Here is a 19128-nt window from a genome sequence, read left to right as displayed (position 1 = left end):
CCCTCTTCTGCTCCTTAAGTCTCTTTATATAGGCTTCCACTGGGCTTTGGGCTTTATCTGTCAGTTGCTAAAATCTTTTATTTTTATTTAATTAATTAGCAACTTAATTCCTGTCCAATTTCCAATTCTGCCTCTCTCATTTAACCATATTTGCAGTTTTGACCAGTGTTGACTGCTAACTTTGACCAGTTGACCAGTTTGACTGTCCTATCAGAGGCTGACACGTGGCGCAGAGTGCACTTTCCAGAATTAGGGTTTCTGCCCCATGTTTCTTCCTTGGCTGCGCGGCTGACGGCGGCTTCTGCCATTTTCCGGTGTGGTGGCGCGACGCGGTGGTGTTGCTGCAGCGGTGGCTGACGCGCTCGTGGGAAGAAGAACTCGCGGTGGTGGTTCGTGTGTTCTGCGCAGGTTCGCGCGACGGAGCGGAGATGGTGGAGGTTGGATGCGTGACGGAACTGCGCAGGTCGCGCTGGCGGTGTTATATGTTTAGGTGCATTCGCGTACGGAAGCGACAACAATGTTGTGATCGAAAGATTGGTGGAGAAACTGCAGTTACCAACAACCTTTTATCCCAATCAAGCATGGATCAAATTCAGTACAGAGCAGTGTGTGAAAGAAGTATTATGTGATGTTGCTCCCATGGACTCTTGTCATCTTCTTTTGGAATGCGCATGACTTCGTTTTAAAACACTCAATCTTGATGAATGTTGATGTGGTCCCAACAAGGCTTATAGCTTGGGTTAACGCCTAGGCCCAAATCATGCTCAAGGCCCAATACATGGCCCACATTCACCTTCAAGCCCGAGCCCATCAAGAGGCCCAATAACAAGGAGCATGCTCAAAAAGATGCAATTAGGCTTCATTCAAGATGGCCTAAACCCACTTGGGCTTCTCACACTCTTCACATTGGCCAAAGAAGATATGAAGATTTGAAGAGGTGTATCAAAGAGCAATAGAATAGCAATAAGATTGGCCCATTGTTTAGGCCTTGCTTTCTAGAATAATAAGTCAAACAATGAGTAGTTCAATTGATAAAATTGGGCTTGACTAAGCCTAATAGGAGATTTGGCCATGAACTATCAAAAGAGCCAAGGTGGACTAAGTGAAAGTCAACACTTCTTCCTACACCTCATGGATCCAAAGCATCCAAGGGTTAGGAATGCTTCCTCCTTTTCCAAGGCATCATCCAATGGCCAAGATCAAGCCTCCTTCTCCAAGCTTAATCTAAGGGCCAAGATCAAGGCCCACTCCATCCAATGGCTCTCCTTTCTCATGTGTTAATGGCTTCATATAAAAGCCAAAATTTCACTCATTTGTAGACACTCTTGAAATTTTATGCAATAGATGCAACTTGAGTTGAGACCACTCCTCCCTCTATTGCCTTTGAGAGTCACCACTTTCTAGAGATTTCCTCTCTCTACCTCTAGCCACCTTCCTTAGGCTAGCATAGATTAGGAAATCCTATCACCTCTTTCACCTTCCATTGCTTGCAAGTGCCTTCCAACTTGCCTCCGTTCCTTCATCCATTTCCGCTGCCCATGGAGCTCTTCATGCACCTTTGGAGCTCCACCATAATGGTATCAAGAGCCATCAAACCATGGTCTCTCAAGGTTTGGTAAGGTTCTTTCCTAGTCTTGTGTTTCCTTCATTTTCCGTCTTGTTCTCATCTTCTTCTTCTTCTTCTTCTTTGTTTTTCTTTCACATTTACCATTCATTGTCTATTATATTGTGTTTCTCCATTGATTCCATGCAACTATGAGACTACAAGAGTGTTCTACACTCTATTTGTAGATTTCCTTGCTTGCTATGGTTCACATATTTTACTAGCTTTCCTGTACATTTCAGCACCATTTTTTTTGCTTCCATTGTGTTTCTTGTCATTTTTATTCGGTGATTCTTTTTTCTTTTCAATTTCCACCGTTCAAGTTGTGTTCTATGTCTTGTTCATGCTTTCTTTTACATGTTTCTTCAATTTTTTACCGTTTACATTCATTTTCTGCACTTGCTTGAGTGAAACCGTGCCAAACTCCACTCCAAAACGCAATGAAGCTTTATGCTATGCGTGTGGTTGTTTGAGTCAGCTTTCCTCACTGTTTTAATGCCATTTCACCGATTGGTTTTTGCCTTAGAGTGTCCTAAGATGTTCATCTTCATCTATGCTTGATTCTAGATCATAATCAAGCTCCAAATCGAATTGATTTGTCTATTGAACATCTTCCCCTTTCACTCTGCTTTTGCTTCTGTTTTCAACTTTTTTCCACTGCACACCTTCTGTTTGAGAAGTGTCACGAGTACTCAGTGCACCAAATTTTAAGCTGATTGTTGCTTCGAAAAGCTAAGTCATAGACGAAAATTCTCCAACAAGAATCATTCAATTATGTTGAGAATTGAATTCTATACAAATTTTTGAAGTAGAGGCAACTTTCTGCGTTTTTCAGTGCCAGTTTGCTGCTGTTTTCACTTGTGTCCTGACGCACACTTTTCTTGTGTGATTTAACTGTAACGATTCATAGCACCGAATCACCCTCTGATTTTTTCCTAATTTTCTTAACATCTGGACGAAAAAGTAGCAAAAAGAATCATTCAAATATGTCCAGTACAAAAAATATGAAAAATCTTCAAAGTTAAGGCATCTGTCAGCGTTTTCTGGTGCTGTGTTTTCGGGAAAATCATTGTTTAGTGCGTTTTTGGTGTGTTTTGCTTCAGAATTTCAGTACTCTTGGTCTATACATTTGCTTGTTTATGTGTGTATTCAATATTGCCATCAATTTCTTCATTTGGAGTGGATTACTTCCCTCACATTGGCATACATGTAATGAATACCATAAGCATTTTATGAGCACTGCAATTTCTGTTTTTGGTTTTTACTCTATTCTAGTTCCATTCTAGGATTTCTTTTGTTGTGCTTTCCTTTATTTCAAGCCTTAATTTCTTGCTTGTCCTTGTTTTTGGCTATTCAATTCAGTCTTGTCAAATCATTTCAATGTGGTTTAGCTTTCTTAATTAGCTTTTCTTGTGTTATACATTTCAATGGCAAGTAATGTTGGCTTCAATGCTCTTGATTGTCAATTAAGTGATTTTATTTTCCAAATTGGTTGCTAGTCTAAGGTAGCATTTTAGGTGGTGGTTGAGAAGTAAAACTCTAGAGAGTGTGCTTGAATTCTTCCTCTCACCTTCACCATATTTTGGAAAATTTTGAGCCATCAATTTCTTGATTGAGTGAGAGCTAACCAATGCCTTTGGCATAGTTTGTTTGCTGTTTTTGTTCATTATTTTGGCCAGGTTTTGTTGCTGTTTGGTGTTGCATTTTGCATCCACAAGGGGTCCAAATATTCCTCCAATTGGTGTATACTTCAAAGCCATCAACTAAGGCTTCGTTTGGCACCAAAGTGCTCTTGGGAGTGCATCACTTTGATGTGCAAAATTGTGGTGTTCAAGTTGTCCTCGGGAGTAGCTTCCAACACCAATTTCAAGCATTTTTGTTGGCCATTGTGGCTTGTAATTGTTGTATCTTTTAGTTTACTAGTTTTTCTACAATTTGGTCACTTCTTTTGGTCAATTTGGAGCATCCTTTGTGCCTTATTTTCTACTCAAAGTTCTCTAAAAGTTTGGTGCTCTTGGGTTGCTCCTCTTTGCCTAAATTTTGTGTACCAATTTTAACTCTCTTTGAACTTTTATTTTGGCCTACTTAGGTGTCTTGGGGAACCACAGGGTGTTCAATCCCATCTCCTAAGTAAAACCTTTTGATGATACTATATAGTGAGCGTTTTAGTAGTAAGTGTGTTGAAAGTTCTAAGTGCTTTCTCACCTTACTTTAGGCCGCATAACTATATTCATTTTTTCACGTTGCATAGTGGCTTGATTTGTGAGACCAAAGTCTCTAAAATTTTGCCAATTAGGGGTCCGTTTTTTAGTGTTAAATTTCTTTGAGTCTTGTTTGCTTGTTTTGTGCTTAGTGACTCAAGTGATTCTATTTACTTAGCACTTAGACAATTGTGTGATCTTTGAAACCTCTTACAAGTGTATCTTGGCAAGGATTGGCCTTGGTATTTAAGAAGTCTTAAAGACTCACCTCGCCTAACCTGGAGGTCCACTTGTGATTGATTTCCTCTACCACACTTTTTTCAAGTTGCATAAGTTCATTCAATCACCATGAGTACATATTCTACATATAGTTCTAGGTTGCATAAGCATGGTAGTCATGAGTTGCATCATACATTTCATAGTGACATTCCATTCTTTGGGGAGGATATAGGACCAATATCATTTAGAGATTGGATGTGGAATACCGAGAAATTGGTGAAACCATTGTTTAGTAAATATAGTCAATTTGACATTCTTAGGCATGTTACTTCTAGGTTTATAGGACGTGCATTCGAGTGGTGGCAAGAGAGGCAATATAAAGTGAAAAAGGGGACAAAATCATGCATTAATACATTTTATGAATTGAAAGCATGTATGTGGAAACATTTCATTCCCCCTTCATTTAGGATCACTAAAGAGCAACAAGCTAGGATAGAAAACTTCATTGACATAGGGGATGCTTTCATCCAAAATCTTGCTAAGTTTTCTAGACTAGAAAAAGATTTTAAGCACAATTTGGACTTGCTCTTGAGTGAACAAAGAAAGAGAGCAAAACATAAGAAAGAGCAAGCAATACTTAAAAAGCTTCGAGAGTATGAAAAGAAGAGAGAAAAAGAAGAGCTTGAGAAACTTTGTGCTAAAAGAGAACAAGAGGAAAAAGAGATAAAAGAGAGGAAGAAAAGAGATGAAGAAGAAAAGGCAAAAGAGGAAAGTCTTAGAAAAGCCAAAGAAGAGAATGAGAGAAAAGAATTAGAAGAAAGAGAGAAAATAAGACAAGAGAGTGAGCTTGAAATACAATTACAAGTGGTAGAGTTAAAGAGCATTTCAAAAGCAAAAAAGGAACTCATTATTAGGGATTTGGTGTACCATCCTTCACCAATTCCTTCCATGAGGATCAAATTTCCAAAGGGAGTTCTCTCATCTTTAAACTCTTCTCACTTTGTCATTAAATCTTTTGTTTTGTTTCCCTCTCAAACATTTTGTTCTCCATCTCATTCACTTATTTCATACTCCTCATCATATTGTACCAAAATACACTTTGACTTTAAAACTCTTTTCAAAAATCATCTAAGTCAAAGTGTAAGACATTTTTTTTGTGAAGTGGGCCTATTATCAACCTTTTTCCATTTCATAAGCCCATTTTCACAAATTCCACATTCCTGTATGATGCATGGTCTCCATGATTTTAATGTCATTTTATTTGATGACTATTGCAGATATGTGTTTGATCCTGGTGGAACCTCAAATTTGGTTGCTGTAAGCCTTAAACAACCCTCTTGATCTGAGGTCAGATCCTCTTCAAGTGGGAGGGGATGATGTGATCCCAACAAGGCTTATAGCTTGGGTCAACGCCTAGGCCCAAATCATGCTCAAGGCCCAATACATAGCCCACATTCACCTTCAAGCCCGAGCCCATCAAGAGGCCCAATATCAAGGAGCATGCTCAAAAAGATCCAATTAGGCTTCATTCAAGATGGCCTAAACCCACTTAGGCTTCTCACACTCTTCACATTGGCCAAAGAAGATATGAAGATTTGAAGAGGTGTATCAAAGAGCAATAGAATAGCAATAAGATTGGCCCATTGTTTAGGCCTTGCTTTCTAGAATAATAAGTCAAACAATGAGTAGTTCAATTGATAAAATTGGGCTTGACTAAGCCCAATAGGAGATTTGGCCATGAACTATCAAAAGAGCCAAGGTGGACTAAGTGAAAGTCAACACTTCTTCCTACACCTCATGGATCCAAAGCATCCAAGGGTTAGGAATGCTTCCTCCTTTTCCAAGGCATCATCCAATGGCCAAGATCAAGCCTCCTTCTCCAAGCTTAATCTAAGGGAAAAGATCAAGGCCCACTCCATCCAATGGCTCTCCTTTCTCATGTGTTAATGGCTTCATATAAAAGCCAAAATTTCACTCATTTGTAGACACTCTTGAAATTTTATGCAATAGATGCAACTTGAGTTGAGAGCACTCCTCCCTCTATTGCCTTTGAGAGTCACCACTTTCTAGAGATTTCCTCTCTCTACCTGTAGCCACCTTCCTTAGGCTAGCATAGATTAGGAAATCCTATCACCTCTTTCACCTTCCATTGCTTGCAAGTGCCTTCCAACTTGCCTCCATTCCTTCATCCATTTCCGCTGCCCATGGAGCTCTTCATGCACCTTTGGAGCTCCACCAAATGTTCCCTTTGTTTGAAGCACGAGTGACATAAATGAAGTTGAGATTTATGACACCAAGGCAAGTCAGTAAGGATCAACATAGGCTGAAGGAGAAAATAGAAAAAGAAAGAATAAAAAAGGAAGCAATAAAAACTGTAGAAGGAAGGGAAAATGAAGAAAAAGAAATGGAAGTAGAGAAAAATATGATGGAAAGTTTATTTGTCAATGTTTTTTCTTCTACAGTTTATGATGTCGTTTTACATGAACAAAAGGATATGCATGTGAATGAAACACACCAACTTCCACGTTTGAAAAGGAATCTTGTCCATAGTGCTTTATTATGCATTTGGTCCGCTGATGAAAAGCAAATTCGTCAAACACAATTCATGGAATTATTTATTGTTACATATCAAGGTGGGGTAGTGTTGGCAGGCAAAGTGCTCCACGAATTGCAACAATTGGAAAGGAACAAAGTTGAATATATTCAAATTGAATTTCATCCTGGAGGAAGAGAATTAGTTTCAAGTTGTCGAAAAATAAAGTCCTTCACAAAATCACAATAAACTTATACTAAAACTAGTAGAAAAATAAAGTCTTAAGATTCGAGACGAATCTTCTCGAAGAAGGAGGGTATGATGTGAATTGCGTATGGGCCAAATGGTGGATGACTAATGCGCCACGTTGATGCAGTTTCCTTTATTTAAATAAGGGCCCAATGCTTTGTAAAATTGGCTTACCAAATTGTGTTTTGGATTAACCAATTAATGCGCTTTAGTTTTTCTTTATTTTCAAGTTGTAATAAGGGTCCACATGCCAACTTAAGAACCAGCCTTTGGAAGATCAAGAGGACCATTGCTTAAAGTTTGTAGATGACTTTCGGTAGCCTTAATTACAGTTACAATCAACCATTAAGTAGGGGATCATTATTAGCTTGAGTGGATCATCAATAGCTTTAAGTGGGTTGTAATTGAAATTTATGTGTCTTTTGTCATTCTGATGGTTAAATCTCCTATATAAACTGAACCACTTTCATCAATGAAAGCAAGTTGCATTTTATTCAGAAAATATTAGTTTTATTTCTTCTATCTTAGTGAAAGTGATTCTCCTAAGTTCTTGAGTGATTCAAGAATCCCTGAGTTTAGTCAAAGGTCCTTTATCACTCTGTGTGTTTATACTCTTAGGCTTATCTTCCATTCGTGGAAGTGTGATGTCGATCAATTTCCGTTCCATCTTCTTATATGTTTTCATTCTTTCGTTTTAAATAATTTCTCAAACTTCTTACTTATTAGCATTCCAACCTTGATTGATCAGTAAAACGAATCCAACCCTCTACATTTACATCCTTTGGTATTCAGTGCCTGGCTATCTAGATTAGGAATAGGAATGGAAGTTTATTATACAAGGTGTTTAATTGAAGGCCACCCATGTTTAGTTGCATTCGCGTACGGAAGCGACAACAATGTTGTAAGCGAAAGATTGGTGGAGAAACTGTAGTTTCCAACAACCTTTCATCTGAATCAAGCATGGATCAAATTCAGTACAGAGCAGTGTGTGAAAGAAGTATTATGTGATGTTGCTCCGATGGACTCTTCTTATCTTCTTTTGGAATGGGCATGGCTTCGTTTTAAAACACTCAATCTTGATAAATGTTCCCTATGTTTGAGGCACGAGGGACATAAAGTGAAGTTGAGATTTATGACACCAATGCAAGTCAGTAACGATGAACATAGGCTGAAGGAGAAAATAGAAAAAGAAAGAATAAAAAAAAAGAAGCAATAAAAACTGCAGAAGGAAGGGAATATGAAGAAAAAGAAATGGAAGTAGAGAAAAATATGATGGAAAGTTTATTTGTCAATGTTTTTGCTTCTACAGTTTGTGATGTCATTTTACATGAACAAAGGGATATGCATGTGAATGAAACACACCAACTTCCATGTTTGAAAAGGAAGCTTGTCAATAGTGCTTTATTATGCATTTGGTCCGCTAATGAGAAGCAAATTCGTTAAACACAACGCATGGAATTATTTATTGTTACATATCAAGGTGGGGTAGTGTTGCCAGGCAAAGTGATGAAGGATTAACTTGTTCCTTTTTAAGATTATTGAATATGGTGAGAGTTGATTAAGAAAGCTAAGTGAAATCTCCACTGGACATTAAGATAGCAAGCTATCTAGATGTGAAGGTTCCTTTCACAAAGCTCAATAGAAGAAGATGATGGATTGATTCAAAATGAAAAGGAAATGGAAAGCACATAAATCATAGAAAACCAAGAACAATTAAAGGAAGAAGAAAACATAAAATGGAAAGGAAAGAAATGGTAAAAATGTGAGAAGCACGCCACTACAAGGCTAGGCTAGAAGCCATGGCAACCTTGAAGATGAGTGGATGTGTGCCACCACTTGCTATGCAAGATAAGGCTTAAAAGTATTCACTCCCAAGGGAGGAAACTTTCACAAATGGTTGAGACACAAGAGTGTTCTTACTTCAAAATGTTCAACCCTTTTACATGTCTAGGAGCACCCCTTATATAGAAGAGTTTATGGGCCTCTAAGCAAATAAAAGATACCTAAGGATGTCTCTACAAAAACCTAACCCTAGCTTCTAGAAACTAGGTCAAATAAGGTTACAAAAAAATGAGAGACAAAAGAGCTAGCTATGGTGTGTGCAAGGCTAATTTCGTTCTAGCACAAAAGGAGACAAAGAATGTGTCTCATATGTCTCCAAAAAGTGGCCAAAGAGTGCTAAAAACAAAGGAGACCAAAGGTACATAGGTACACTTGCTTCATGCCTTTTACTTTATGCTTTATGCCTTTGCTTTACTCTCTCTTCCACATCATTTATGCTCCCCAATCACCATGTGCCACCTAGCATTGCTTTTTTACTCCTAATTAACCTACAAAGCAAATAAACATAGATTAGCATGTTGGCTTAAGTCAAGTCAACTATAGTCAATAAGTCAAACCTAGTCAAAGGTCAACAAGTCAACTAAAGTTGATTCAACTAAGTCAACTTTGGGAATCAAAAATAATAAACACAAATGGAAAGGGATGAAGGATTAGTGAACTTCCTTTCTAAACATGCTTAGTCTTCTTAAGCATGTGCCTTCATCCTTGGTTGGGGTCAATCCTTCATCATCCTCCCCTTCTTGGAGAGAATTTGACCACAAATTCTTGAAGCCTTTGTGGATGGAACTTGACTTGATTTGGGGGAGGATTTGCGCCTCCCTTTTATGAGCTTTTGTTCCATCCTTTCTAAGGGTATTACCCCTAGCTTTGGTTAGGCCATCTTTATTTTCTAGACTACTCTTCCTCTCTTGCTTATGCTTTGGGCCTTCCTTTTTGGCTTGGGAAGAGAAGGAAGAGTGATGCACATCTTGCTTTGGAAGAATTTTTTTGTAGGCAAGTAAAACCTTGGTGAAAGCTTGCCCCTTTTCTTTTTCTTTTTTATCTTTTCTTATTATATTTCTATCCTTATTAACTTCTTGAGGTGATAGAGGTAGTAAAGTTGTCTTTTTCCCATTTTTGAAGAAAATGTATTGGTTGGTATAACCATCATGTAAAGTGTGTTTATCAAATTGCCATGGCCTACCTAGTAAGATATGTGTGACTTCCATGGGAACAACATCACATAGCACCTCATCTTTGTAGCTTCCTATAGAGAAGTTAATTAGGACTTGTTTATTGACATCTATTTCTCCCTCTTTACTTATCCAAGCAAGCTTGTAGGGCTTAGCATGAGGAATGGTCTCTAAGCTAAGCTTTTCCACCAACCTTGTGCTAGCTACATTGGTACTACTTCCTCCATCAATAATTAGAGAGCAAACCCATTTGTTAATTTTGCACCTAGATTGAAAAATGTTTTCTCTTTGAGTTGGCTCAAGCTCACTTTGATCTTGACCTATCATGCGCCTTAATAACATAGGGTCTTTCTCAAAAATTTTAGTTTTACTAGAGGAAGAAGATTCTTTTGAAAGAGAATGGGGAGATGAGTGTTCACTTTCAACATCATTACTCTTCTTTAAGATCATGGTCCTTTTGGTTGGGCAATTTAAAGCAATGTGATTATAACCCAAACATTTAAAACATTTAATGGAACTTGATCTTTGAGAAGTGGAATGGTAAATGTGATCACTTGGTGACTTACTTTTACTTGGTGGTTCTTGATGAGAGTTAGAAGGGAACTTATCATGTTTCTTTTTATCCTTTCCCTTCCATGAGTGACTAAAGTAGTGGTTGGGTGAGTAACTCTTCCTTGCCCTTCTTTTTCTTTTCAATTGAATTTCAATCCCAAGGGCAAGTGTGAAAACATTTTCAAGAGTGGAGTACTCATACAACTCTACTTGGTCTTGTATGTCTCTCCTAAGACCACTCACAAATCTTTTTATTTTCTCTTTGTTAGTCTCTTTTATTTCAACCCTACGCATTTGAGACTCTAATTCTTTAAAGTACTCACTCACACTCATAGAACCTTGGTGAAGCCTTTGCAGCTTCAAAAGAAGTTCCTTCCTATAGGAGGGAGGAACAAATCTAGCGCGCATAAGAGTTTTAATGTCCATCCAAGAAGCCGCGGGTGGCCCTTGGTCATAATTCTTACAAACTTTATGCCACCAAGTATTGGCATACTCCAAAAATCCTAAAACTACTAGATCAACTTGTGTTTGATCCTCTACATGATTTTCATTGAAAATTTGATCAACTTTAGCTTCCCAATCAAGGAAGACTTTGGGATCACTTCCTCCATAGAACTTAGGAATCTTTGGAGTTTGCTTCTCTTGTGATGGGTTGCGCCTAGAATGCCCTCTTTTCCTAGCCTCTCTTTCTTGCTCTTTAGCTTCAAGCCTTTGAATGTGCTCTTGGATTCTTAGGTCACTTTGCTCCTTGTCTTTTCTTAATTGTTCAAAGGCCTCCTTCCTAGACAACTCCAAATCCCGAAGCAATCTCATCAATGTATTGTTTTTGTTTAGTGTAGGTGCATTTGATGAACTTGCCATGATTCCTACAACAAAAACACTCAAATCCGAGACAAAATAAATGGATTAAAGGTTAGACAACATGAAAACCGAGACCAAATCCAACCCAAAATGTAACCCAAGTGTTTAGATCACTCTCCCAAAGTAACAAGGCAAGGCTAGCACTCAAAATCCACCAAAGGAGTGAAGCAAACACTTTTAAAAACTTGTTCAAAACCTTTCAAATGCAAGACAAGTGATTCGGCCACAACATCCCAAGAGTTTCAAGAAAAGAAAACTACTAAGACAAAACAAAGAACACCTAGTGACAAGCAAGAAGACAAAAACAAGGAAAGCTAAACTCTAAAGAAGAAAAGTTTGAGACAAAACTTTTAACAAGACTAAAACAAGAAAAGCACATTTTAAAGACTCTATGGAAAGCACTTGACAAGCATCTTCAAGTCTTAAATCATGCATACACCAAGAAAGATCATAACCAAGTTAAAGCATGGAACTAATTTGCCAATATCACCCACTTCTCAAGCATGAAACTAGTTGCATAACACTTAGTGAAAAACACACTTTTAGTTCACCAATGAGCAAGATTGCTCTCGGTTTTTAGACAATATTTGGTGCAAAATTTTTTTTCTTTTCACAACTAGTTTCATAAAATGGTGAGAAAGAGTTTTAGGTGGCTTGAACACTTAGTTCCTCAAGTTTTAGGCCAAAATCAATTTCATGGAGCATACATCAAGCAAGACATAAAGTGAAAGCAAGATTCAAATACTTGGAAAAACAAGAATAAGAAAACTTCAAGCTAACATATGACATATGACTCAAGCAAAAGTTAGGCGCATTTAAAGACTCAAACATGTTGCTATCATGCATTTAAACTTTTGGAAATGAAGGTCAATGATTAAGCACACAAAGACATGTTATCTAACAACATTTAGGAGCAAAAGAGTCACAAAACCGAAGCCAAAATTGCCACAACATAACCTGAAAATGTTGTTTTTCGTATTCTCGGCAGCTCTGACCTTTGCTTACTATTTTAATCATAACTCTCTCCACAGAACTCCAAATGCATTGGTTCTTTTTTTGTTACAAACTAGACTAACAGAGCTTTCTTTTGACATCAAGAACGTAATTTTTGGACAACTGAGCAGGTGCAGTTTAATCTTTTAAAATCGTGAACAGTTTCTGCTAGCATTGTTTTTATGTGGACCATTCAAAGATAGCTACACAAGACAAGGTTAGAACATGAAAACACCATATTCAAGGACAACCAAAGCTCTAGATACCAAATGATGAAGGATTAACTTGTTCCTTTTTAAGATTATTGAATATGGTGAGAGTTGATTAAGAAAGCTAAGTGAAATCTCCACTGGACATTAAGATAGCAAGCTATCTAGATGTGAAGGTTCCTTTCACAAAGCTCAAGAGAAGAAGATGATGGATTGATTCAAAATGAAAAGGAAATGGAAAGCACATAAATCATAGAAAACCAAGAACAATTAAAGGAAGAAGAAAACATAAAATGGAAAGGAAAGAAATGGTAAAAATGTGAGAAGCACGCCACTACAAGGCTAGGCTAGAAGCCATGGCAACCTTGAAGATGAGTGGATGTGTGCCGCCACTTGCTATGCAAGATAAGGCTTAAAAGTATTCACTCCCAAGGGAGGAAACTTTCACAAATGGTTGAGACACAAGAGTGTTTTTACTTCAAAATGTTCAACCCTTTTACATGTCTAGGAGCACCCCTTATATAGAAGAGTTTATGGGCCTCTAAGCAAATAAAAGATACCTAAGGATGTCTCTACAAAAACCTAACCCTAGCTTCTAGAAACTAGGTCAAATAAGGTTACAAAAAAATGAGAGACAAAAGAGCTAGCTATGGTGTGTGCAAGGCTAATTTCGTTCTAGCACAAAAGGAGACAAAGAATGTGTCTCATATGTCTCCAAAAAGTGGCCAAAGAGTGCTAAAAACAAAGGAGACCAAAGGTACATAGGTACACTTGCTTCATGCCTTTTACTTTATGCTTTATGCCTTTGCTTTACTCTCTCTTCCACATCATTTATGCTCCCCAATCACCATGTGCCACCTAGCATTGCTTTTTTACTCCTAATTAACCTACAAAGCAAATAAACATAGATTAGCATGTTGGCTTAAGTCAAGTCAACTATAGTCAATAAGTCAAACCTAGTCAAAGGTCAACAAGTCAACTAAAGTTGATTCAACTAAGTCAACTTTGGGAATCAAAAATAATAAACACAAATGAAAAGGGATGAAGGATTAGTGAACTTCCTTTCTAAACATGCTTAGTCTTCTTAAGCATGTGCCTTCATCCTTGGTTGGGGTCAATCCTTCATCACAAAGTGCTCCACGAATTGCAACCATTGGAAAGGAACAAAGAAGAATATATTCAAATTGAATTTGATCCTAGAGGAAGAGAATTAGTTTCAAGTTGTGGAAAAATAATGTCCTTCACAAGATCACAATAAACTTATACTAAAACTAGAAGAATAATAAAGTCTTAAGATTCGGGACGAATCTTCTCGAAGAAGGAGGGTACGATGTGAATTGCGTGTGAGCCAAATGGAGGATGACTAATGCGCCACGTTGATGCAGTTTCCTTTATTTAAATAAGGGCCCAATGCTTTGTAAAATTGGCTTACCAAATTGTGTTTTGCCTTAACCAATTAATGCGCTTTAGTTTTTCTTTATTTTCAAGTTGTAATAAGGATCCACATGCCAACTTAAGAACCAGCCGTTGGAAGATCAAGAGGACCATTGCTTAAAGTTTGTAGATGACTTTCGGTAGTCTTAATTTCAGTTACAATCAACCATTACGTAGTGGATCATTATTAGCCTGAGTGGATCATTAATAGCTTTAAGTGGGTTGTAATTGAAATTTATGTGTCTTTTGTCATTCTGATGGTTAAAGCTCCTATATAAACTGAACCACTTTCATCAATGAAAGAAAGTTGCATTTTATTCAGAAAATATCAGTTTTATTTCTTCTATCTTAGTGAGAGCGATTCTCCTAAGTTCTTGAGTGATTCAAGAATCCCTGAGTTTTGTCAAAGGTCTTTTATCACTATGTGTGTTTAAACTCTTAGGCTTATCTTCCATTCTTGGAAGTGTGATGTCGATCAATTTCCCCTCCATCTTCTTATATGTTTCCATTTTTTCGTTTTAAATAATTTCTCAAACTTCTTGATTATTAGCATTCCAACCTTCATAGATCAGTAAAACGAATCCAACCCTTTGCATTCACATCATTTGGTATTCAGTGCATGGCCATCTAGATTTGGAATAGAAATGGAAGTTTATTATACAAGGTGTTTAATTGAAGGTCACCCATGTCTAGTTGCATTCGCGTACGGAAGCGACAGTGATGAAGGATTGACCCCAACCAAGGATGGAGGCACATGCTTAAGAAGACTAAGCATGTTTAGAAAGGAAGTTCACTAATCCTTCATCCCTTTCATTTGTGTTTGTTATTTTTGATTCCCTAAGTTGACTTAGTTGAATCAACTTTAGTTAACTTGTTGACCTTTGACTAGGTTTGACTTGTTGACTATAGTTGACTTGACTTAAGCCAACATGCTAATCTATGTTTATTTGCTTTGTAGGTTAATTAGGAGTAAGAAAGCAATGCTAGGTGGCGCATGGTGATTGGGGAGCATAAATGATGTGAAGGGGAGAGTAAAGTAAATGCATAAAGCATAAAGAAAAAGGCATAAAGCAAGTGTACCTATGTACCTTTGGTCTCCTTTGAATTTAGCACACTTTGGCCACTTTTTGGAGACATATGAGACACATTCTTTGTCTCCTTTTGTGCTAGAACGAAATTAGCCTTGCACACACCATAGTTGGCTCTTTTGTCTCTCATTTTTGAAACCTTATTTGACCTAGTTTCTAGAAGCTAGGGTTAGGTTTTTGTAGAGACATCCTTAGGTATCTTTTATTTGCTTAGAGGCCCATAAACTCTTCTATATAAGGGGTGCTCCTAGACATGTAAAAGGGTTGAACATTTTGAAGTAAAAACACTCTTGTGTCTCAACCATTTGTGAGAGTTTCCTCCCTAGGGAGTGAAACTTTTAAGCCTTATCTTGCATAGCAAGTGGCGGCACACATCCACTCATCTTCAAGATTGCCATGGCTTCTAGCCTAGTCTTGTAGTGGCGTGCTTCTCACATTTTTTACCATTTATTTCCTTTCCATTTTATGTTTTCTTCTTCCTTTAATTGTTCTTGGTTTTCTATGGTTTATGTGCTTTCCATTTCCTTTTTGTTTTGAATCAATCCATCATCTTCTTCTCTTGAGCTTTGTGAAAGGAACCTTCACATCTAGATAGCTTGCTATCTTAATGTCCAGTGGGGATTTCGCTTAGCTTTCTTAATCAACTCACACCATATTCATTAATATTAAAAAGGAACAAGATAATCCTTCATCATTTGGTATCAGAGCCAGGTTGTCCTTGAATATGGTGGTTTCATGTTCTAACCTTGTCTTGTGTAGCTATCTTTGAATGGTCCACATAAAAACAGTGCTGGCAGCAACGTGTGCGTTTTTGAAAAAAAAATACTGCAGCTAGCTCAGTGGTCCAAAAGTAACGTTCTTTATATCAAAATAAAGCTCTGTGAGTCTAGTTTCCAACAAAATAAGAATTAACGCATTTTGAGTTCTGTGGAGAGAGTTATGATTGAAATAGTAAGCAAAGGTCAGAGCTGCCAAGAATACGAAAAACAACGTTTTCAGGTTATGTTGTGGCAATTTTGGCTTCGGTTTTGTGACTCTTTTGCTCCTAAATGTGGTTGGATAACATGTCTTTTGATGCTTAGTCTTTGAGCCTCAAATCCATGAGTTTAAATGCATGATAGCTACATGTTTGTGTCTTTGTGTATGTCATGTTTGAGTCTTTAAATGTGTCTAACTTTTGCTTCAGTCTCTTGTCATATGCTTATTTGAGTTTTCTTGTTCTTGTTTCTAAGTTTTTGAACTATTGCATGAGATCTATGCATTGTGTTGTTGTATGCTCCTTGAAATTGATTTTGACCTAATTTTAAGGAACTAAGTGTTCAAGACACCCTAAAACATCCTTCTCATAATTTTAAGTACCTAGTTTTGAAAAGAAAAAGTGTTTTCAAGACCAAAAACAGTTTGGCCGAGAGCTTTTACAATGTTTGGTGAATCCATTTAGCCATTTTTACAAGGTGTTATGCTACCAAAATTTATACTTGGATTTTGGGTGATATTGGCAAATTAGTTCCATGTTTTGACTTGGTTATGATCTTTCATGGTGTATGCATAATTTGAGGTATAATCTTGGCTTGTTCAAATGCTTTCCATAGAGTCCTTAAAAGTGCTTTTCATTGTTTTAGTCTTGTTAAAAGTTGTCTCAAACTTTTCTTCTTTAGAGTTTAGCTTTCCTTGTTTTTGTGCTTTTCTTGCTTGCCACTAGGTGTTCTTTGTTTTGTCTTAGTAGTTTTCTTTTCTTGAAACTCTTGGGATGTTGTGGCCGAATCACTTGTCTTGCATTTGAAAGGTTTTGAACAAGTTTTTAAAAGTGTTTGCTTCACTTCTTTGGAGGAGCTTTGAGTGTAGCGTTACCTTGTTACTTTTTGGGAGAGTGATCTAAACACTTGGGTTGGAATTGGTCTCGGTTTTCATGTTGTCTAACCCCTAATTCATTTATTTTGTCTTGGCTTTGAGTACTTTTGTTGTAGGAATCATGGCAAGTTCATCAAATGCACCTACACCAAACAAAAACAATACATTGATGAGATTGCTTCAGGATTTGGAGTTGTCTAGGAAGGAGGCCTTTGAACAATTAAGAAAAGACAAGGAGCAAAGTGACCTAACACTAGTGCATTTTAGAGTTTTTACATCGCAGTATATGCCTCGGTTCCTGTGCACCCGCTGCATATAAACACGCGGTGGCATTTTTGTAATTAAAATCATCTTTTATGCCTCGGTTGCCAATCCAACCGAGGCATATAGCTTAAAAAAAATTTTGACTGCTCGCTTTGACCCATAATTTTATTTTATTTTTTTTTACTGACGAATGTGCCTCGGTTCTTTTTTAACCGAGGCAGTAGAGACAGCTAAAAATTTTGACCACTCGCATTGACCCATAATTTGAATTTTTTTTTACTGAAGCAATATGCCTCAGTTCTTTTATAACCGAGGCATATAATGAGACAATATGCCTCGATTTCAAATAACCGAGGCAGTATCCTTTGTAGGGTTTAAAAACCCTAAATTTCTTCACTACAGTAGCGACACACTTCTGCAATTCTTCTTCTTCTCCAACGTCCAGCGCACCTTGACAGTCCCGCAAGAACGAGGCTGCACCCTCACAATGTTTCCGTGGTGGGAACTGTACCTATTTCAGGTTCACGCTCTGGCTTAGGGGGTTTTGCTTCTGTTTCTAGTTTCAGGTTCACGCTCTGGCTTTGGTGTGGTTGTTGCGGGATCTGTCTCTTTCTTTGTGGTTTTTTCAGTCTTGGGGTATGTCTTTGTTCGAAAGTTTCAGGGTGAGAGAGAAGAAAAGTTTCAGAATGGTTTCATGGCGTGTCCTAGGGCGTTCGATTACAAAGAGTTAAAGTCTGCGACAAGAGAGTTTCATCCGAGTAGGATTGTTGGTCACAGATCATTTGGGACGGTGTATAAGGCTTTCTTTATCTCTTCTGGAACCATTGCTGTAGTGAAAAGGTCGCGGCACTCTCACGAAGGGAAGACCGAGTTTCTGTCTGAACTCTCCATCATAGCCGGTTTCGGCACAAGAATTTGGTTCAGCTGCATGGTTGGTGTGTTGAGAAGGGAGAGCTATTGCTGCTGTACGAGTTTATGGCCAATGGAAGTTTAGACAAGATGCTTTACACGGAACCTGAAGTGGGAAGGTTGTTGAGTTGGTCTCACAAGGTGAACATCGTTGTTGGATTGGCCTCTGTGCTGGTTTACCTTCACCAAGAATGTGAGCGGAGAGTGGTTCACAGGGACATTAAAACTAGGAACATATTGCTGGATGGAAACATGAATCCTAGGTTGGGGGATTTCGGATTGGAAAAGTTGATGGATCATGATAAGAGTCATGTGTCCACTTTGACGGCTGGAATAATGGGTACCTTGCCCCTGAGTATCTTCAGTATCTTCTAATACAATCTTAGGCCTCGGTTGAACCAGAACCGAGGCACTAACTTCACAATATGTCTCGGGTTGACAACCGAGGCATAAAGGATTGTCTTTTTACCTCGGCAGTATATGCCTCGGGTGCGAAACTGAAACCAAAAGCGAAAAATAACCGCTGTTGTTTAACTTCCCTGCACTAGTGTAAGAATCCAAGAGCACATTCAAAGACTTGAAGCTAAAGAGCAAGAACGAGAGGCTAGGAAAAGAAGGCATTCTAGGCGCAACCCATCACAAGAGAAGCAAACTCCAAAGATTCCTAAGTTCTATGGAGGAAGTGATCCCAAAGTCTTCCTTGATTGGGAAGCTAAAGTTGATCAAATTTTCAATGAAAATCATGTAGAGGATCAAACACAAGTTGATCTAGTAGTTTTAGGATTTTTGGAGTATGCCAATACTTGGTGGCATAAAGTTTGTAAGAATTATGACCAAGGGCCACCCGCGGCTTCTTGGATGGACATTAAAACTCTTATGCGCGCTAGATTTGTTCCTCCCTCCTATAGGAAGGAACTTCTTTTGAAGCTCCAAAGGCTTTACCAAGGTTCTATGAGTGTGAGTGAGTACTTTAAAGAATTAGAGTCTCAAATGCGTAGGGTTGAAATAAAAGAGACTAACAAAGAGAAAATAAAAAGATTTGTTAGTGGTCTTAGGAGAGACATACAAGACCAAGTAGAGTTGTATGAGTACTCCACTCTTGAAAATGTTTTCACACTTGCCCTTGGTATTGAAATTCAATTGAAAAG

The 19128-nt window shown here is 37.9% G+C and overlaps 1 pseudogene; it reads left to right on the top strand.

Annotated features, from left to right (window-relative positions):
• LOC146883689 (putative L-type lectin-domain containing receptor kinase S.7 pseudogene) overlaps positions 1–18366 on the top strand; it is a 29760-nt pseudogene extending 11394 nt beyond the window's left edge.
• The last annotated feature ends 762 nt before the right edge of the window (positions 18367–19128 follow it).

Source organism: Vigna unguiculata, chromosome 9 (assembly GCF_037176805.1).
Source record: "Vigna unguiculata cultivar grain cowpea cultivar isolate G323 ecotype 2 chromosome 9, ASM3717680v1, whole genome shotgun sequence".
Taxonomy (NCBI): Eukaryota; Viridiplantae; Streptophyta; class Magnoliopsida; order Fabales; family Fabaceae; genus Vigna; species Vigna unguiculata.
Note: the sequence above shows the minus strand (reverse complement) of the source record. Positions and strands in the feature narration are given on the sequence as shown.